This window comes from Equus asinus, chromosome 4 (assembly GCF_041296235.1).
Source record: "Equus asinus isolate D_3611 breed Donkey chromosome 4, EquAss-T2T_v2, whole genome shotgun sequence".
NCBI classification, from domain to species: Eukaryota; Metazoa; Chordata; class Mammalia; order Perissodactyla; family Equidae; genus Equus; species Equus asinus.
This window is the reverse complement of record NC_091793.1, coordinates 42,211,827-42,234,332: the sequence shown is the minus strand read 5'-3', so window position 1 is coordinate 42,234,332 and position 22,506 is coordinate 42,211,827. Positions and strand designations below refer to the sequence as shown.

The 22,506-nt window shown below is 40.8% G+C and overlaps 1 long non-coding RNA gene across 3 annotated transcripts; it reads left to right on the top strand.

Annotated features, from left to right (window-relative positions):
* On the top strand, nucleotides 1-22,502 carry LOC123283255 (uncharacterized). Of its 3 annotated transcripts, XR_011503057.1 has the most exons (4): nucleotides 1-161; nucleotides 2,542-2,671; nucleotides 19,070-19,140; nucleotides 20,214-22,502. It is a non-coding gene; the product is annotated as an uncharacterized lncRNA (long non-coding RNA). The 3 variants fall into 3 exon arrangements; XR_011503055.1 differs by lacking the exons at nucleotides 1-161; nucleotides 2,542-2,671 and adding an exon at nucleotides 10,354-11,690 and having other exon boundaries at nucleotides 20,214-22,501; XR_011503056.1 differs by lacking the exons at nucleotides 1-161; nucleotides 2,542-2,671; nucleotides 20,214-22,502 and adding exons at nucleotides 10,361-11,690; nucleotides 19,238-20,204.
* Nucleotides 22,503-22,506: the final 4 nt, after the last annotated feature.

Genomic DNA, 22,506 nt, shown 5'->3' with positions numbered 1-22,506 from the left:
CTGCTTTGACCCTACCCCCTACAGAGGCGGCTTTGGTCACACACAGCTTCGCATTGGACCCCATCCAATTGGAATTTATGACTGGAAGTGGCAGAAGGCCCACATCATAGCAATGTCTCACCTTCAACTGGCTCCACAGCTTGGACCCTAAGGACACCATGGTATTTAATATTCAATTCAAAATCCATTTGTTGTGTTAACGTGCTGAGCACTGAGTTTAGATGTTAGAGATGACAAAGATCTAAACCCTGCCCTGAAGAAAAGGATCTGGTAAGGGGAGAGGGACATGTAAATAAGATCCTTGTATGCTAATAGATTTCAGGTACAGTCCCTGGCAGTTTTGAGAGAAAGGCCACCCTTTCTTTCATTGGCAGTCCCTGAATCTTTACTACTCAAAATGTGGTCCTCAGACAGCGACAGTCCTTGAAGCTTGCTGGAAATGGAGAAGCTCAGGCCTCACCCCAGACTGAATGAGATTAAAGTTTGAGATGCCCTGATCTAAATCAGGGCTGCTCAAACCTGGTTCAAAAATCACCTGCTCCTTCCATTTTTTGTTTGTAAATGCCAGGAGAATTTTTTTCCAGTACCTATTCTTGTATCTAACTCTTAGAAATTCTGATGCACTAAGTCTGATGTTGGGCTGAATTTCCTTTATAAGCCTGCCAGGTACTTCTGAAACAGCTGATCTGTGGACTGCCACGTGGGAAGTAGCCTCTAAACCTGTGGTCCTCAAACTCGTTTGCACATTAGAAGGAGGAGCTTTTAAAATTCTTGCTGCCCAGCCTATACTCTGAGCAATTAAATCAGAAACCGTGGGTGTGGGGCTGAGGAAGCAGTAATGTTAAAGCTCCTCCAGGTGACTCTAATGTACAGCCAAGGTTGACGACCATTGCTCTGAACCAGTGCTGCAATAAATTTTAAACTGCCTAAGAGCCACCTGGATGCAATCCCATAGGGTCGGCAGAGTCCCAGGGGTTCCTAACTGAAAAGGAGGTAGAACTATGGCTAAAATTCGACTTTCTCAGCTCCTAACCAGGGTACTTGTCACCTGCAAAACTGCCAGGAAGTATAGTGAAGGGCTATGTTGGGACTAGCTCTATCCCTAGTGTGGGACAAGTTAAGAAAACTCAGACCCCATAGTTCAAAAGCCTTAGTCCTTCTGGTCTTAGCTTGGACACAAGTTGCAATGGCTTGATCCCTGTCTTGTCTTCAGGGTAGAAGCCAGTATCCATAATCCTGCCCAGAGTCCAAGCTCCCTCAAAACAGTAGAATTTTTCTCAGCACACTGGGCTCTAGACATGTTGGCTTTCTTTCATTTTCTCAAATGTATCCTTTTCCTTCCACCTCAGGACATTTGCACAAGCTGTTCCCTCTTCCAGAAATGCTCACTCTCCTTTCCTCTCTTCAGGTACTCCTTTAGGAAAGTCCTTCCTGACTCCCTAAATGAGACCAGATTCCCCAGTGACACATGTACAGCACCTCGTACCTTTCCTTGGTCATACTTTTCACAGTTTTAAATTATGGATTATGTTAATATTTGAATAGCTTCTCTAAACAATTCCAATTAAGACAGAAGCTAAGTCTCTTTTGCTCAGAACTTGCATCGTGCCTGGAATACAGCAGGGACTCAATGAATGCTTGAGTAAACACACACCACTCTCCCCAGGCATTGGAGGTCCCAGGTCCCTTACATATTCCCCCACCCTACCTAAAATGATCAACATTTGCCTCAAACAGACAGGCCCCATTCTCATTCCGTTTGTCAAGATGAACACTTCAGCCCCTACCAATCTTGGGGGCATATACCACCTCCTTCTTGGATCACCACCTGTTCCCAAATTCTAGACACTGTCAGCCTATCTGAGGCCCCTCCTCCATGTGTAGATGTGGGTACTAGCATCCCCACCCCCATCTCTGCAAGCATTCTGAGCCTCTAATGGACCCTTCTTCTTGATGCCACTCTGGCACTGGCCCGGCAGAGACCTCCAAGTCTTCAGTCTTCATCACAGCATTAAGCAGGAAATATTATTATCAATGCTAAGTGTCCAACATACCTTATGCCCCTCATGTATAAAATGAGAATAATAGTACCCACCTCAAAGGTTGATGGACAATTAAATGAGATCATCTGCCTCACTGCCCAGTCAACAATATTTCAAATTTTTATTACTACTAACAACTTCAAAAATCCCACTGGACCCCACGAAATGTATCAGTGCCGCTGTTTGTACTTATTGAGTAAGATGATGGGAAGCTAGTATGGATTCAATAACAATTTTAAATGAGCTCACATTTTAGTGGTTATGACAGCATTGCAATCCAATAGTACATCTAGGAGTGGAGAATAATGCTTATTTCCATTTTCAGAAAATATGTGACATGTCTAAGGATTTAAGGGTCTGTGACAAGTCCATGCCCACCTCCTCCCCATGGGTCCTGGCTTTCAGGTGGAGAAACAGCTTGAGACTGTAAGCTGAGAGTACACACTTTGGGAAATGTCACACATACATCCTCTCCTCTCTTATTTTATTTTTCTTTAAGTACACTCCATCAAACCAGAAAACAAGCTCTTTGATGCAGAAGTTACTGCTGTTGAGCCCTGTGAAGATCAGGACTTTCAGCCCATCCATTTTGTGGCAGGGAACGGGGAAGAGGTCAAGGCTGAGTTCTAGTAAGTATGAGGTGGGGGCGGGGAGGAGAGGAAGGGAATCTTGGTGTGGCTTCAATTCCACCAGAGAGGGTGTGGGCAGACTGGAGAGGAAAGTAACTCACCCATTTATTTTTCACTCAATGAATCTTTACGAAACAAGACTTCCTAGTTGTATGACCTGAGGCAAGTTAATTATTTTTCTCATCCTCAGATTGTCACCTGTGAAATGGAGATAATAACAGGGTTATAATAAGTATTAGCTGAGATAATATGCACAAGAACTGGCATGAGGTCAGTGTGCGATGAGTGTTAATTGCTGCTGCTGCCGTTCATGTTGAACAAGGTGAATACAGTGTTGCCATCATGATATTTTGAACCAAATGGGACCCAGAGAAAAGTACACTGGAAATTACAATAGCGATTGATGGGAGGAGTAGAGGGGGTGCTCTGAGCACGTAGGAAGGGCACCTAATTCAGACATCCTGGAGGAAATTTCAGGTTTAAACTGAGACATTAAGGGTAAGTAGCAGTGTTAAAAAAAATTGTTCTGGCGCTTAGTAAAGACAGCAAGGAAAACTTTACTCAAGAAGTACTACTGCAATGAGGGTTTGCAGGAGGAGAGAGACATCAGGCCCAACTCCGAATACCCAAGGGAGGGAGGATTTATAGCCAAGAAACAAGTGGTGGGGTTGGTGGGTAAAAAATTTCTAAGGCAGTAGGATAATTCTTGCTAAACTAGCCAAACAGGATTCTTGCTGAAGGCACACCTAGGCGATCAGGTATCACCTGGGTGTGGTGGGGTGAGGAGGGTGATCAGATATTGAAGGTGACCAAATATTGAGGGGGACGGATTCTGGCTAAATTGACTTGCCAGGATTCTGGCTAAAAGTGAACTCTACAAGGATAGAGATGGAAGCCCCAGTCAGGCCTAGACGAGCAGAGGGCTCAGAGGGGCCTGACTAACGTTTGGCCAAAGAGAGAATATTTGGCAATAGTTACCCAAGTGAAGACGGTCTAAGTAGAAAGACTATCTCATGGGAAAGGCTCAAGGCGAATAGAAGCACATCCTTTCTTCTCCCACAGTGAACAGCCCCTTTCCAAGGAAGAGATTAACCTTCACTGCACATTGGAGTCACCCAGGGATCTTTAAAAACTTCTGGCACCTAGATTCTACCCACAGAGATTCTAAACTAGTTGGTATAGTAAGCACCCTGGGCTCTCTGTTTGTTTTTTATTTTAAGGTTTATTGACATATAACATTGTGTAAGTTTAATGTGTACAATGTGATGATTTGACACACATATATAGTGAAATGTTTACCACAATAAGGTTAGTTAACATATCCTCATCTCACATAATTATCATTTTGTTCTTCTTGTTATGGTGAGAGCATTTAAGAACTTCTCTCTTAGCAACTTTCAAGAATATGATACAGAATTGTCAACTATAGTCACCATGCTGTACATCAGCTCTCCAGAACTTATTCCTTCTATAACTAGAAGTTTGTACCCTTTGACCAACATCTCCTCATTTTCCCCACCCTCCAGCTCATAGCAACCACCAATCTACTCCATTTCTATGAATTCAGCTTTTTTAGATTCCACATGTAAGTGAGATCTTACAGTATTTGTCTTCTGTCTGACTTATTTCACTTAGCATAATGCAATCAGAGTCCATCTGTGTTGGCAGGATTTCCTTCTTTCTATGGCTGAATAATATTCCATTGCATATATATATACACCACATTTTCTTTATCTATTCATGTTTCAATGGACACTTAGGTTGTTTCCATGTCTTGGCTATTGTGACTAACGCTGTTATGAACATACGGGGGCAGATATCATTATGAGATAGTGATTTCACTTCCTTCACATATATACCTAGAAGAGGTATTGCTGGGTCACACGTTAGTTCTGTTTTTAATTTTTGGAAGAACCTCCATACTGTTTTCCACAGTGACTGTACCAATTTGCATTCCCACCAACAGTGCACAAGGGTTCCTTTTTTCTTTACATCCTCATCAGCATTGTTTCTCCTGTCTTGTCTTCCTAAAAGGTATGAGATGATATCTCATTGTGGTTTTGATTTGCATTTCCCTAATTATTAGCGATGTTGAGTACCTTTTCATGTACTTATTGTCCACTTGTATGTCTTCTTTGGGAAAATGTCTCTTTAGATCCTTTGCCCATTTTTTAATCAGATTTTTTTTTTGCTATTGAGTTGTATGATTTCCTTATATATTTTGGATATTAACCTCTTATCAGATATGTGGTTTGCAAATATTTTCTCCCATTCCATAGGTTGCCTTTTCATTTTGTTGATTATTTCTTTTGTCGTGCAGAAGCTTTTTAGTTTGATGTAGTCTCCCTTGTTTATTCTTGCTTTTGTTGCTTGTGTTTTTAGTGTCAAATCCCAAAAATTAATTGTCAAGACCAATGTCAAGGAGCCTTTTCTCTATGTTTTATTCAAGGAATTTTGTGATTTCAGGTCTCATGTTTAAGTCCTTAATCCATTTTGACTTAATTTTTGTGGATGGTGGAAGATAGGGTCCCATATCATTCTTTTGCATATGAATATCCAATTTTCCCAGTGCCATTTATCGAAGAGACTATCCTTTCGCACTGAGTATTCCTGACTCCCTTGTCAAATATTAGTTGACCATATATGTGTGGGCTCTCAGTTCTGTTCCATTGCTCTATATGTCTGTTTTTATGCCAGGAACATACTGTTTTTATTATTATAGCTTCATAACATAGTTTGAAGACAGGAAATATGATGGTCCAGCTTTGCTCTTTCCCAAGATGGCTTTGTGGGATTTATCCCTGGGAGGTAAGGATGGTTCAACATATGCAAATCAATAAATGTGACACACCACATTAATAGGATGAGAGATAAAAATCATATGATCATCTTAACAGATGCAGAAAAAGCATTTGACAAAATTCATCATCCTATCATGATAAAAACTCTCAACAAATTGGGTATAGAAGAAACACACCTCAACATAATAAAGGCCATATATGACAAGCCCACAGCTAACATCATAGTCACTGGTGAAAAGCTGAAAGCTTTCCCTCTAAGATCAGGAACAAGACAAGTGGGCCTACTCTATTCAACATAGTACTAGAAGTCCTGGCCAAAGCAATTAGGTAAGAAAAGGAAATAAAAGACTTCCAAATTAGAAAAGAAGAAGTAAAATTATCTCTGTTTACAAATGACAGGATCTTGTATATATAAAATCCTAAAGACTTCATCAAACAACTGTTAGAACCAAAAACTTAATTCAGTAAAGTTTCAGGATTCAAAACCAATATACAGACATCAGTTGTGTTTCTATACATTAACAACAAACTATCTGAAAAAGAAATAAAGAAAACAGTGTAGTTTACAGTAGCACCAAAAATGATAAAATACTTAGGAATAAATTTAACCAAGGAACTGAAATATTTATACACTTAAAACTATCAGACATTCACGTAAGAAACTGGAGAAGACACAAATAAATGGAAAGATATCTTGTATTCATGGATCAGGAGAGTTAATATTATTAAAACATTCTTACTACCCAAAGCCATCCATAAATTCAATGCAATCTCTATCAAAATTCCAATGACATTTTTCACAGAAATAGAAAAAACTCCTAAAATTTGGAATCACAAAAGACCCCAAATAGCTCTGGGGTTTTTAAAGCTCTCCAGATGATTCTATTGTGCAGTTAGGGCTGTGAACCACTAGGTCTTTTCATAGCTAGAATTTGGCCTTTGCCTTAGCATATCAAGCTTTCTTAACTTGACTCTTATTACATCCAGAGGTACTGAATTATTATTTCTTTGGGGAGCCAATGATAATCATACTATAGTGGCAGAGTTCATGATTCTCAGGCTTTAAAGGGCATAGAATTCATCTGGTCATCTTGTTAAAATGCAGATTCTGATTCAGTAGGTCTGGGGTTGAGCCTGAGATGCCGTGTTTCTAACAAGCTCCCAAGTGTTGTTGATGCTATGGACCTCAGACTGGAATTTAAGAAGCAAAGACCTATATCTGAAGTTTTTCTACGTTTCCTAAATTTGAAATAATATGTTTTTAATTACATAGAAAGCATAACTGAGATAGAAAATTCCTAATGAGTGCTGGAAATACAAAGACAATAAAATATGGTATGATTATCCTTGTTCAAATGATATGCTCTATTTTATGAAGGCTAGTTAAGTTGGCTGTAAAATGAATACTTATACAACAAACCAGGTTTGGGTTACTGGTTTTCATTAGAAAAGTGGAAACACATTCTCAGGGAAGAGCTCTCCATGGAATGTCTTGAAACGACTGAGAAAGAAGAGGTTAAGAATGCAGCCACAGAGAGACAAATATAGCATAATCATTACAAGTTTTGTCTCTGGATTCAGACTCCCTAGGTTTAAAACTTCCTTCTACCATTTTCTACCTGTGTATCCTGGTCGAAGGTAATAAACTTCTCTGTTTCTTAGTTTCTTCACTTATGAAATAAAGACAATAGCCTTTTCCTTGAGTTGTTGTGGAGATTAATCAAATAAATATTTGCCAGAAGCTGAGAAGAGTGTGTCCCTGGCGCACAATGTGCGATCACTAAAAGTCAGCCATGATTACCTGGCTCAGCCTGGGTATCAGCACTTTGTAAAATCGTAATGCTGTGATTTTTGTAAGTTCTCTGCTGGTTCACTCCCTCTTTGACACAGCAATCCACCCTAACTCTCCTTTATTATGGCTGCTCCTCTATCTTTCCTAGGTTTGGATTCTTCAACTCTTTGCCACATAGCTCTTCATTTAGCTACTACTATATGCCAATCGCTGTGCTAAGCACCAGGCTGCAAAAGACACATCTTCTGCTATCAAGAAACACAGGAAGGGAAGGTGAAAGAGCAGCAAGAATAATCATGATGTTTACTTGTGATTAGAGTGATCAGATAAGAATGGACAGAGGATTGGAGGGTCACAGAGCAGCTACTCATTCTACCTTATGTAATGATTGCCTTTGGCTTTCAAATTCAGAACTGCAACAATGCTTCATTATAAATGGTTGCCATTTGATCTATAAACTCCCCTTTATTTGCAGTTTTAGCTTCTGGAAAATTAAACAGCGTCACATTTTATTAATACTCTACTATTGAAGTCCCAGATTTTTAGTCTACTGAAAATTATGGACATAAGTTAATACCCACTTTCAGAGCATAATTCTATTTTCTCACTGTCATCTAAATCAAGGGTCAGCAAACTTTTTCTGTAAAGAGGCAGATGGTAAATATTTAGATGTCGTGGGCCATACATCTACTCAACTCTACCCATAGACAATCCATAAATGATTGAGCATGGCTGTGTTCCAATAAAACTTTATTTACAAAAGCAGACAGCTGGCCTACAAGTCTTAGTTTATTGACCCCCATCTAAGTGTTCATATTCACTTGACACTTTCTTCACTCAAATATTGTTGACAAAATAGTTCAGCACCTGAAAGATAAAATACTCTCACTATCTCATTTGCATTTGTTATTTTCATTTATTCATGAAATGTTTGTTTACATAAATCTATAAGATGCTTTATCCAGGAAGCAGTATTTCTAGCATTATTTTCAATACTATAATTTTGTTTAATATGTAGAACTGTTTCCTACAGTGACCAGAAAAACTGAAGAAGAAAAACTGAAAATATTTGTAAAAGAATTCATTTTTTTCTGGAAACCACAGAGAGATCACTTACCCTGACAGGCCTCAGAGAATAGTGGTTAAGAACGTGAATTTTGCTAGACCACCCAGGTCAAGTCCTGGCTCCACCATTTACTAGCTTGTAACCTTGGGCAAGTTCTTAACCATTCAGTGCCTCAATTCTTCATCTATAAAATGGGGATATTAGTATTCCCACTTCATAAGATTATGGTGGAGATTATCAAATGACTTATGTAATACGAATAGAACAGCATACGCAAAAAGCACTCAACAAATCGCTTTTGTTCCTTTCACTCCTGCACATGAAGGGCAACCTTACCTTGTGTTTACTTTTCCTCTGCCAAGAATATACTCTGAAGATCAAAAGGACCTTCTGGGCATGCTACAATTCCATCAGCTGCAGCATAGATGTGTTGGACTCAACCTAGAAAGTCAAGATGGTCCTCAACCAAATGAAAGTGAATTTGTAATAATTCTGCTTTGACCTTGAGAAAACTTCTTAAGCTTCAGCTACACATCTTGGGGTAGTTTTCATCTACCTTGGGATTTTTCTAAGGCAGTTAAATGAAACATTGGGAGGGTCATGCATGTTAGCACAAGCCCATGTTGAGTATTTGATGGATATTCTTACAGGTTTGTTTTCATTGTTATTGTTGTTAATTTCTCTTCATTTCTACTCTCGTTATCTCTACTGAGACACATTTTGTGGTTGGAGTCAAGGCCTCTTGCATAAGCATTTGGTATCATTTAATAAAGGCCCAGAAATCCTCTCTGTATACTCTCCGATTTTCCAGCAATCACCATGCTTTGTAGACTTGAACAGGGTTAGAACATCATATGGAAAGACAGTTTTGTCCAACAGACAGTCAAAGGGCATTCCAATTTTGCCGGATAGATAGCCCTTCAATCAGATATGCGTAGTGCTTTGACAACTGTGAAGCAGGAGGCAACAGTTATGTATAAAGTACCTACTTTGTGTCTGGCAAATTCTAGGACAGCACTGTCCTATAGAACTTTCCCCAATAAAGGAAATGTTCTGTATCTGTGCTGCCCAGTACTCTAGCCACAAGCCTCGTGGTGCTATCGAGCACTTGAAATGTAGGTAGAGTAACTGGGGAAATAAAGTTTTAATTGTATTTAAGTCATTTAAATTTAATTGGCCACAGCGCAGTTAGAGGACACGTGGCATGTGTTAAAACAAAACAGCCTTGTAAGGCAAGTAGTATATGCCTGTTCCCCTTTAAAAAGAGGAGGAAATCTCAGAGAAGTTAAGGAAATTTCCAAGCATCACAGAGCTAGCAAGTGGCATATGGTCAGGCAGGATTTATACACCTCTCTCTTTCTCTCTCTCTCTTTCTGATGCCGTGCCTGGGGATTTTTCTTCCATAGCAAGCTGTATAGCACTGCATTGTAGTGTCATATTATATGTATTATATCATACTATATTACTATTATTCTTTTGAAATCCATCATTACATCAAGTAAATATTATTATATGGAGATGAAATTACTTTAACCCATTGTCTCCAGCAAAACAACGTTAGCTAACATGACTTGTATCGCCATGGAGAAAATTCATAATTGCCTACAGATAACTCACTTATCTTCTCCCCTTTGAAGACACTTCAGAGTAGGTCTTACCCTTGTTTTTCCATCCTGACCACTAAGACAATGGACGATGACCTCAAAAGAACAGTCAGCTATCATAGCACGCTGGTAGTTTGGGGGCAGCAGCTCATTTCTTCCAGAAAACTTATACTGAATTGATTTCCCAACACATGTTTATAGATTTGCTCTCCTGAGTTCCACACACAGAGAGCCATTTCCTTTGAACAGCTTGTCTGGTTACATCTTGTAGTAATTTATCTGCGTGCTCCCTGCCAACTGGTTCGTAGGGAAAACATGTTTGATGCATAACAATAGATCATTTGGGGATAAATCAAATTCTTAATGAAGTCTTGCTTCTCTTCAGCCAGGCATTTCGCTCAGAAGTCTCTCTTGGGCTCTAGTGACTTGAGGAAAGGGAATGTGGGTGCCCCAATCTGCGAGACAAGGAGGCGCATAGAAAGCTGATTTTCTTCAAGACAAGACTAACGACACAACATCCCTGGGGTCCCCGCTCATGGAGTCCAACTGAAACCACTGAAGTTGGATTGGAGACTAGTGCCTGGAGACAGTTCAGATTAGACCTATGTTTGGAAGAAATGAGAGATCTATTTTGCCCAAAGCCTCACACTTTCCTTGGAGGGACGCCATGGCCGCCCACACACCCTTGTCTTTCCCAGTTCCTGTAAGGAAAAAGAAAGTTACAAGGAGATAGAAAGTAACAAGAAAAGGGGGAAAGAGAGAAGAACGGACTGCACAGAAAATCTAAAAGAAAAAAGAGGAAAGAGAAATGAGGAAATAGTGGGGAGGCAGAGAGTAGGAAAAATGGAGAAAGAAAAGAAGAAATACATCCAAAATTTCCGTTAAAAATCACATGTATCATAAACATTGTTACTGATTCGTTCTAGCTGAATCCCTGTCATGTGCCAGACACCATACTAGGTGTTTCTAAACACTGCTAAGGATCAAATGAGGGTTAGAAAGCTTGAGAAAGCAGTGGTTAATCCCTGCAAAGCCCTAATTCTGAGCATCTATCCCACACATGCTACTAAGAAAGTATAGTAGCTGTCTTACAGCCATTTTACTTTGATTACGCAGAAGTGGAGGAGTCGGAGGCTGAACAGTGGGGTGGGTGGGGGGAGGAAGGATGAGAGAGTCAGAATAACTGATATAAAATTTTTAATCATATCAGCCTGTCCTCATTTCAGGACACACATCACCCTTAGACGTGATTAAATGCCAAGTAAAACACATCTTGCACTTTGAGTCTGAACTCATGAACTCCCCCCGGGAGCCCTGCAGAAGCTGGTATATGCTTTTCACAGAGTTGGGGGTGCATTTAAAGCTAGATTCTGTGATTGTTTTCTAAGGAGAAAAATGAGCTGTGCTGGTGCTTTTCTTCAGTGAATGAGGAACTCTTTCATCAAGTCAACCCCTTTCTCCAGTCTTCTTTGGCTCCCACTGCCTCTAGGATCAAGTCCAAACCCTTTGTCCTCAAATCCAAGGCCTTCCACAGGCTGGCTCCAGACGGCCTTATCAACAGTGTTTTTCCAACACTCTCCACTGTGAACTATCAACTTCAGTGAGACTAGTCTGCTCACTCTTCCCTCCCCCCAAACACACGCATACTGCCCCTGAAAGGACAATGAACGGCTCCTTCAGCTTCCTATGCATTTGCTCCCGTGTTTCCTTTCACCTGGAATGTGCTTGCTGCCTCTCACCTTCTTCTAAGTCCTATGTAAGTTTCAAAGCCCCATTGAAGGCCAGCCTCCTTGGGAAGGATTCCCTAACCACCCAAATCTACAGTGTCCTCTTCCTCCTCTGCCCCTTTATGATATCCAGTTTGGGTCCTGCTGTAATGGCAGCTATGGGTTGTCATTCAATGATGCCTCAAGTCCCCGTGAAGGTGATTGTTCTCTCTGTCTGCTATGCTTCCAGTTCTCTTGTATTCCTTTTTGGTTTCTTCCCTTCACATCTGTCAACATTGTCCTGTCGTCAGTGCCTCCTTGTAAACTGCTCCCCTTCTATCATCTCTCCTGCTCATTTGCTAGGAATCCAGATTACCAAGCTGCTCCCAACCCCAATTAGCGAGAATCACTTCCTCCCCTCTCTTCCCTAAGGACTATGAGGATCAACAAGTATTTACTGTAGTGTTTATTTCACTGTGTTATTATGTTATAGCAGTTTGTGTACATTTCCTGTCTTCTCCATTACATTGTAAGCTCCTCAAGTGTAGGGATTTTGGTCATCTTTGTTTCCCTCTCGGTGCCTACCACAGTGGACCGTATACAGATGATATGCAATAAATGCTTATGAAATGTATTTTCATCATTATTGCATTTCTAAGTTATGCCTTAAATAAAGGCAAATATGCTTCATGAAGGCTTAGAGAGCCTGAAATATTTGGGGTAAGGGTCTTTTCTCCCCTGTACATAGCTCCTTCTCAGATGGACTTGTCTCTCATGGTGGAATGGCTCCTTAAGGAAATTCAGGGTGTTATTTCTCTAAGAAGAAGAATGGATATAGGACAACTGGGACAAATTTCCCTTAACTCACGGACATAAAAGGACTGAAAACCAAGTATGTCAGGTCTCACCAGAACTAGAATTGAGAATGACATACAGGGGCCAAAGCTGCACTCTTAACCTTTCAGGGCCACCTGGTGTCTTACTGATGCCTTTTTTGGTGCACAGTTTCCATTCTCCTCTCTCAATGGGCCTGTTCGACCCCACAGCTCATCACATGGAGCTTTGGCTTTATGTGATGCTAAGTGCATTTCATAATCTCTCCACCTGTCTCCCACACTGGCTGGCAACAGCTGCTCGGTTGTCTAATTCCAACATTCTGAGTGAAGAATGTGATTACCTTTTCTCACTTTCCCTTGCTGGGCGAGAAGTCGTTAGCAAGCTTCAGGATGGGCCACCTTTGAGTCAGGTGCCATCCCTGCTGCAGTCAGCCTCTGCTGAGAAGTGGAGGTGTTGAGGGAGAGGTACCATCATAGAAAATATGGCTGCCTAAGCCTGCCCCATCAACAGAGCTGAGGGCAGGTACAATTCCCCTTTCATTGGACTTGTCTATGAAGACAGATGCTTTCATAACAGGTAGAAAGCACAAATTCTTACAGGGGTCATACAAGCAATATAAATGAGTAAAGCAGTCTGGTGTAAAGCAATGGGAAATGGTGGCTCCAGCAACTGTTAACACAGGGGAATATTGCCAGATCTTTCCGTTTTTAAAGAGAAGCCTTAAGTATGCATTTTGGTGTGAAGTGCCTGAGTTTTAAACCATGATGCAAGCCCAAACCAAACCTATCTGTGGGCCAAAGTAGGCCTGCAGGCTGTCAGTTTGTGGACTCCACTTTAAAAACTAATGTACAGCGCAGATCTCCTAAAAGTAAGGAAATGTCATATGAGCAACTAACCCATTATTGTAATTCATTTCCTTTCACTATAGTTATTTGCTTATTAATCGCTTATTAGGTATCTATTGATTGACTTATTTAAGTTATTTGCTTCAGATTGTCTTGAGAGATTAGCACTTGCATTTGCATCATTTTAGAACTGCCCGTCTTCTTGCCCAAGTTCATGTGATACCATCTTCAACCAGGAGAAGACAAGGCTCCAGGGGGGTTTTAGCTTGAGGCTTCATAAAACGTCACTTTGGGGAGATGATCCCTTGTTAATGAGCTTCTCCTCAGATTTCTCAAAGACCATCCAGGCCTCTGACTTGAAGGACTATGAGCCAGCAGAGTAACTAGGAAAAACCAAACCTCATGTTTTGGGAGCCGTAGGGTAGATTTTGCAAGGTTGGTTTCAGAAGCCAGAACAATGGGCATGTTTATATGTGTGAGGAGATGGCAGATGAATGGAGAGTGGAAATATGATCACTGAGTTGACCAAGTTGTTCACAGGATTGATCATGCTTTACTGAGAAATCTCTGTGATGCCCATTAGTTAGGGCAAGTCTCAGAGGCAACGAGCCTTGGTTGTTCCTCCCAATCAAGAATAAGACTACTACTGCATGGGGTTGTATGATGCTTAAATATTTCTCCAAGAATATGGATGTGGCCCATGGACTATTTTCTACAGAAATACCTGGTTTGGGAAGAATCAGTGTCATATCCATTTGCCAAACATTGTTTTTATACCATAGGATTGTGGAAAAAGAAATCCATGAGTGCCAGTCAAATGTCATATTGCAGAGATGAGCCTTGAGAAATGGAGCCAATGCAAACCTCACCTAAAGCATACCTGCGATTGTGGTCCTCCTCCTTCTTTCTAATATGCGCATGCGTGTTTCTGTGTGTGTGTGTGTGTGTGTGTGTGTGTGCGCGCCCACATGTGTGGGTTGTCTTGAAATATATTTGTATAGGAAAGAACACACATTTGTTAAGTGTACTGCTGAATAGATTATCGTAAAATGAACACATTCATATAAACACTACCCAGGCTAGGAAATAGAACACCATCAGTAGTTCAGGAGCCCCCCTAACAAGCCTCCTTCCAGATATTAGCCCCCTCTAAGTCCCCAAAGATAGTCACATCTTGATTTCTAATACCATAGATTAGTTTTGCCTGTTTTTGAACTTCATATAAAAGTCATATTATGTAAATACTTTTGTGTCTATTTGTTGCAATAGTTGATTCATTTCATTGCTGTATAATGTTCTATCACATGACTCTAACGCAATTTTTCTGTTCTACTATTGATGAAAATCTGATTTATCTCTAGTTTGAGCCATTACAAATAATGCTGCTATGAAATGCTTGTTCAGACTTTAGGTACCTTAGTGTACTAATTTCTGTTTGGTTTATATCTAGAAGCGAAATTGTTGGGTCATAGAATGGGTCTATTTGATGAGTAGATACTGTCAAATAATTGTCCAAAGTGGTTGTACCAATTTACACCAGTGCACAAGAATTCCTGTTGTGTTGCATGTCCACCAGCACTTGGTCCTGTCAACCTTTTTAACTTGAGCCATTCTGATGTATGTTTGCATGCAGCAACTGAGAGCACAGCAGTTTTTCAGTTTTATCAAATTGTGCAAACTTCTGGTTGTATGTGGATTTGTTGTCACTCAAGTATAGAATCAAGATTTTGTTTTCGCTTTTACTGTAACGTTTTTAGATGACCCAAGTAGAACATGTTTACACAGCATTTCAAACAAAATCCAGTAGGCCTCAACCTGAATATCTGACAAAATGAAGAACTGACGTCCATGCTCTTGCTCCTGTGCCCTCTTCCGCTCCCTGTGTTCTTCCCACGGTCTTTAAACCCTCTCGTTCTTTAAATATAAACTCTACCCTCTACCTCCCCTTCAAGCCTTCCTTGATTACACCAGCACTCATTTATTGCCTTCCCTTTGAAAGTCCTATAGCACTTCTAGTGCTTTCCAAAATTTTCTGATTTTGAGTCACCTGAAGTATTTGTTAAAATTAAAAACTTCTGGACCCTATCCTGGGGAAGGGTCTGGGAAAACTGCATGGTTTATAAGTGCTCCAATCAATTCCGATCATCAGAGGAATCTGAGGACCAGCGATGCCATAGAATTTAAGAGAAATAGGTAAAAGCAGTCCCAAGTTATGACTACTTCAGTTAGGAACAATACCTAGATACGACTGATTACTTATTCAGCTCCACTAAATATTATCCTCCTGACATCCCCTCACCCTGCCCACCCCCAGCCCAAAATTTCAGAAGATGCAGAGTCTAGAGGCTTCACCTGTTAACCAACCAGTTGGACAACTCTGTAGCGTTGCTGCTCAAAGTGTGTGGTCCCTGGACCAGCGGCATCAGTGCCACCTGGGAACTTGTTAGAAATGCAGAACCTCAGGCTCACTTTGGACTTACAGAATCACTATCTGAAATTTATCAAGATCCCCAAGTAATTTGTATCCACATTAAAATTGAGAAGCATTGCTTTATTATGTGCATGTGGGGAACTTTACCAGGTGGTCTGGGGATCCTAGCACCTCAGGAATATAGAAAGGGCATGAGCTTTGGAAACAGACAGTCTTCAATGAGTCCCAGGTGACAAGGAAGTTACTTAATTTCCGTATCGTCTAAGGTCATCTGTAAAATGGAGCTAATAATCCCCACCACGCTGAGATACTTTGAGGATTGATGAAGTAACCTAAGTAAAGTACCTCTTAGTTAGTGCTCACAGTTAGTGCTCAACCATTTTGGCAATTTGCTTTGCACAGTGCCTGGCACAATGACAAGTGCTTGAAATGCTGTTACAGCGGCTGGTCTTGGAGGAGGTGGTCTAGACAATGTTGTTCTTTTTAACCTCAAGGAATTTACAGTGTAGGAGAAGGGGATGAGGCAAACACATAAAAAGTTTAAAGAAGATGAAATATTATTATGACAAAGGGATCCTTTTCCAAGTTGGAGATTCTATAAGAATTAAGATTCTAAGCATGTAAATATTAAATAAATTTCAAGGTAGAGCAACTAACATATCCAAGCACTTGGCTTATGCCAGGCATAGATTAACATTATCTCATTCCATACACCCAACTGCAAGTCAGGTAGATACTATTCAAATTGCTCCCATTTTATAAATAAAACAATTGAGCCTAAATAAGTTGCCCAAACTCACCTGAATATTAAGTGGTGGAGCCAAAATTTGATCCACTGACTCTAGAGCACAATATACTCTTAATGGTGGTGATGCTGAACAATTTTCTTCAAGTGACTTAAGATTCTTCAAAAGCTTAAGGAACCACTGTGGCTGGAGTGAGGTGTGGGACTTCAAAGAGGAGACCATGCGCTGTACAGACTTGGTAGAATCAAACAGAGCAGTATTCAAGAAAGACACATGCTCATAATACTGGTAACACCTCAGATATATGCTTACGTCTTGGTTCACAAAGCGTGTTCACAAATGCTTACTCAGGGCTACCAAGATAGAATGCAAATTGCCCCTGCCTTGATGATCTTAATGTCTGTAGCATCTACTTAATCCTGCAAGTACCACATGAAATTGGTATTGTCTCCATTTGGCAGATAAGGCAAAGAGACATCCAGTGGTTTGCATAAGATAATGGAAACAGTAGGTGGTGATGCCGGAATTTGAACTGAGACCCTCAGAATCTAAGTCTAAAGCAACTTTATCATTTGCTCCTTTAGGAAGATATAGAGGCTAGAGTGACCAACCGTTACAGTTTGCTTGGAATGGGAGAGTTTCCCAGGATGCAGGAGATATAGGAAAGTCCTAAGTAAGCCAGGATAAGCTGGCCTCCCTAATAGAGACCTAAACACAAAATCCATGCTTGCAGTAAGATGCCTCCTTTGGCTGAACTGAAGAGTTTAGTGTGCTAAGGTAGGGTGTGCTGTTCTCATTAATCAGAGACCCAGTACTCCGCACCTTGCCCACCACCTGCTTCCTGCTTAGTTCCCAGAGACAGGATGGCTACAGGGACAGGCTTTCCTTCTCTGAGCACTGACTGCACTCCAAATTTTTCTTTCTGCTTGCTCGTTCCCTCAGAACTTGCTGCAGTGTGTGTGTCTGGGGTGTAGACCCGTGTTTCTCAACCTTTAGTATACAGACAACCACTTGAGGGTCTTGTTAAAAGGCAATTCTGATCAAGTAGGGCTGAGATAAAGTCCCAGACTGCATTTCCAACAAGCTCTCTGATGCGAATGCTACTGGCTCATGGACCACACTTTGTAGAGAAAACAACATCCACTTTGACAACGGGAACAGGAGCCCTCAGTCTTACACAGTATTTAAATTGGTTGAATCCAAGAAAACAGTTGATTTCACTCTCCTCTGAGACCTGCCTCTGGTGTCTTATAAGTACAAACTCCTTCTCAGACAGATCTGGAGTCAAGCCTCCCACTCACTAATTGGGTTACCTTAGGCAAGTTATTTAATTTCTCTGAGCTACAGGTCCCTCACCTGTCAAGTCAGGCAGTTATCCCTCTCACAATCTTATTGTGATGAATAAAGATAATGTCTTTTAAGGACGCACCACATTCCCAAATAAACATAGATTATCTTTACTCTTCACAAAAAGATGGTGGTTAGTGTTGCTGTCAAAAGTTTCCCTTGGTCAAAAGGATGAAATGCACTTCCAAGACCCACAGGGTCATGAGTTGGGAAGGCCAAAAGTGATACCCATTTCTCAGAAATGTTTGCCTCGAAGCTCTGATGACCCGAAGAAATAAATCTCCAAATGGCAGCATTTCTAGTTTCCTGTATCTGTTTATTCAGCAAGTATTTACTAGGGCATGCAAACACAGTAATGGACAAAACAGGTAAAATTCTTGCTTTCACAGAGCTTTCTTTCTTAGCTGGAATTTAAAAATTGCAGAAGGGGAGAGACTCTGGAAGAGAGAGAGAGAGCCTTCAAATCATATTCCAAAGACTTCCTGAGACCCAGAAATGCATCCTGGTTCTAATATTGGGAGTGCCATTGCATAAAAAGACATCATCCTTTGATTGCCTCATGGTTTGACTACTGAATGTTCCAGTAGAGTAGTCAACAGGCTGACCTTTACTTTCTCAATAAGTTCTGATACATGTGAGGCGAATATAGCATCTTAACAATGTTGAAAAGGAGCCACTTCTAGAGAATGTTTCTTGGGAGAAAATTCTTTTCTTAGTCTTCACTGCACAACACATGTATATGGGCATGCCAGGTCATGCTGGATATGTTTCCATGTGATAAATGTCACCAAAACTAGTTGAGGTGCTAACGGGTTAGGTAAACAGTGGTATAGGCAGGGGACAGTGATGAGAACATCTCCACAGGGAGGTCAAGCTGCCTTGGTTCTTCTACCCCCACCCCCCCAGGAGTTTTGGGCTTAAAAATATGACTCCCACAATGTCTTTATGGATGAGGATTGAATGATCAAATTCATGCATCACTGGCAGCAGCATAAGCGAACATCCAAAGGACTCATCCTAGCAAATAGGGAGGATCCATTTCAAGTTCTACAACTGACTAAAGCTTGGCACTCCCTCACAAATGTATTCCAGCTGGTTCCAATCCACACGAGACACGAGTGTGTGTGAGTGCGTGCGTGTGCACGTGTTTATGTGTCTGCATGTGAAAGACAATGCACTTGGTAAGCAGGAGAGCTTTACTTCATTTTCCTTTTGCTGAACAGCTATCTCCCAGGAAGGAAGATCCATTAAACATCAGAAAGCATCATAACTCCAGGCGATCCAAGGAAATGAGGTAGGTAGCTGGCTTTTGTTTTAGGGAATTTAGAGGATTATCAGATCACCTAATTAGAAGAGATTTTGTTAAGCTCTACCTGCCAACTTTTCTGTAGATAATGGTCAAGCTGTGGGGCCATGCTCTGGACCGTGAGGAAAGCAAGCAGCCATAGCCTCCTCTCAGCATGACGCATCCTCCAAGTTAGTGGAATCTAAATAAACAACCGATTTTGCTAATCTCAGAGGCCTCCCTCTGGTGCCTAATAAGTACAAGCTTCCTCTCAGCCTTTGCCTCTTCTCCGTGGCTCCCTTATGAAATGTGATGCTAGCTGTAGAGTTGGAAGGACAAAGGGACTGAGTAAGTGTAATTTATTATCCAGGATTGTTTTCAACCTTTTTCCAATTATACACATTTTTCTCTTGGCTTTGGCAGACCTGGGTTTACGAGGCTGTTCTTCTGGTCACTAATAGGCTGAAAAAATGGGCCCCAAGTATTCCTTAAGGGATGTGTTACTAGCCTTTAGAAATTTGCCTATGGCATTAGCTCTGTTGAATGCAGTTAATTAAGTGAGAAAACTAATACTGACTCCTGCTTCCCCCGCCCCCCTTTGTCAGCCCTCCCACCTTCCACGTACACCAAGGCTTAACATGGGATTGTTTCACTTAGGGACTAGAGAGCTGTCAGATCAACAGAGATGGAAGCCCAGATTGGGTTGGAGTCCTCTCCTTGGAATTGCTTATTTGTTCTCACCTGCTGGGGAGAAAACATTGGGCTTAGGAAAGACAAATGGCCTTCACTTTAAATCTGTGGGGCAAAAAGCAAGGGGGTCAGGGACAGGGACCCTGGTTTATGTCTAGGTTGGATGGTGATTTGATGTATGACCTTGAACAGGTCACTTAGCTCTCTGTAGTTCAGGTTCCTGATCTGTAAAGGGGATGGGAAATGATACCCACCTCTTGTCTACTGGATTGGTTATGGATCGGAGGCTTGTTTCTTTATCCCTCCCGCTTACCTGTGGACATTCTCCATGATTCAGGGTGTGTGCTCCATCTTTCTATGTTGCCCCTCAGTGATCTCACTCCTTCTCATAGCTTTAGGTCCGGCATCTACGCAGGTGACCACAAAATCTGTATCACCAGCTTCGACTTCTCTCCCAAGTTCCAATCTTATAAAGCCAAAATGTCAATTGGATACCTTCTAGACGGATGCTTTGTTTATAAAATTTCCTCTTCTATCAAAACTCAACTAGGCCATGCTTCACTCTTTATTTAAAAACCACAGCCATGGCATAACAGGATGTAGGCTTTGAATTCCAATCTGCTTGTAACTCTGTGACTTGGGTGAGCCACCTGTGCACAACAAGCTTGAAATGGTAATGGTCAGGCTACCATATGGACAAATCTTGGCAAACCACCTGTTATATCATAGACATTCAATAAATAATATCATTCTTCCTATCCTTGAGCTCTTTCAGAATTTCTGTAATGCCTTTAACTCTCAGATTATCTTTGATGTCTATTACACAAGGTTTTCAAATACAGAAAAAAGAAGTACATAAAAAGTTGACTGTCCAGGTACATTCTAGACATGGAGCCTTTGTTGTCCCAGTGAGTTCCATTTTTAATTCGGAGATAAGTTCTACTGGAGACAAGAATAACTTTAAGTTATCCTGAAACTATACGTAAGAATGCAGTGAAGTTTCTTAAGTACAGAAGAACCCTGAAAATTTTGTGATAAAACACTAGTATTAGTGCTGGTGGGAATGCAAACTGGTGCAGCCACTATGGAAAACAGTATGGAGATTCCTCAAAAAACTAAAAATAGAACTACCATACGATCCAGCCATCCCACTACTGGGTATTTATCCAAAGAGCCTGAAGTCAGCAATCCCAAAACTCCTGTGCACCCCAATGTTTATTGCAGCACTGTTTACAATAGCCAAGATGTGGAAGCAACCTAAGCGCCCATCAACAGACGAATGGATAAAGAAGATGTGGTACATATATACAATGGAATACTACTCAGCTGCAAAACAGAACAAAATCATTCCATTTGCAATAACATGGATGGACCTTGAGAGAATTATGTTAAGTGAAATAAGCCAGCGAGAGAAAGACAATCTGTGTATGACTCCACTCATATGACGAATTTAAAACTATGGACCAAGAACAGTTTAGTGGATACCAGGGGAAAGGTGGGGTGGGGGGTGGGCACAAAGGGTGAAGTGGTGCACCTACAACATGACTGACAAACATTAATGTACAATTGAAATTTCACAAGATTGTAACCTATCAATAACTCAATAAAAAAATAATAAAAAAAATTAAAAAATCAAAATAAAATTACAAACCATAAAAAAAAAAACACTAGTATTAGCATTCGAAAATTCATCATTCACATAAAAGCATATGGAAACTGAAAATACCATGTCCAAACTGTGGAAAACGATGCAATACAGAACCATGCAATTCTTCTTATTGACTTTGGGTAAATTTCTTATTAATTTTAAGGTGCAGTAGCGCTGGTGGTTTTATAGCTAATCAAAGCACAGTTTATATCAGCTTTTTTTCCCCAGCTGCCTCAGACCTTGTACAGTAATGGCCTCTCTTCAGAAGCTGTGCTTATACTTTTGGACACAAGATATAGTAAAAAAACAAACTAAAGACCCCCGAGGAGGGAAGTCAAGAAACTCAACATGCAGAGACAAGCAGAATTGGTCTGGAAGGCCCAGAGCAGTCACTCAAGTGTGTAAGTAAAATTTCTAATGCTCACCTGGCCTTCCGAGAGCCAGTGCTGGGGACGAATGCCTGTCCAGGGGTTGTCTGTCTTTGCTACTGTTGTTGTCGTTTTGTTGTGATTTCAGAGCTTCGCTGTTTACAGAAATTCAGTGCTCCAGCATTGACAGTAAAGCAAGTAACATCATACAATAAACATATTTCTTTCAAAGTAGGCTCTGCTCTGTGCTGTGTATGCAATATTGTAATAGAAATATAAATATTGACACGAGTGAGATTAATGAGCGCTAGTGGTATCGTAATCTTTGAAATTTCCCTATGGGAGACAGAGAAGATATAAATTACTCCTTTTTGTGCAGCTAGGAAAACAATGAATGACCAGTTATATTCTTCACTCACAACAATGAACATTATGAGGCCTAAGTGGTACCTTGCTGGTATGATCAACCTGAGAGTCATAATTTTTCTGTAAGAAAAATACGTGGAACACACACACGAACATCCTTGCACATATATCCCTAACCAAGATATGATGGCTTCAAGGAAGAATTGATAGAATAACACAGACTTGCTTCTCTAAGAGATGAAAGACCTTTTGACACTGGAAAGTTCTAACTTTAGATCTTCTAAGCTCTGATGGGTCTAAGAG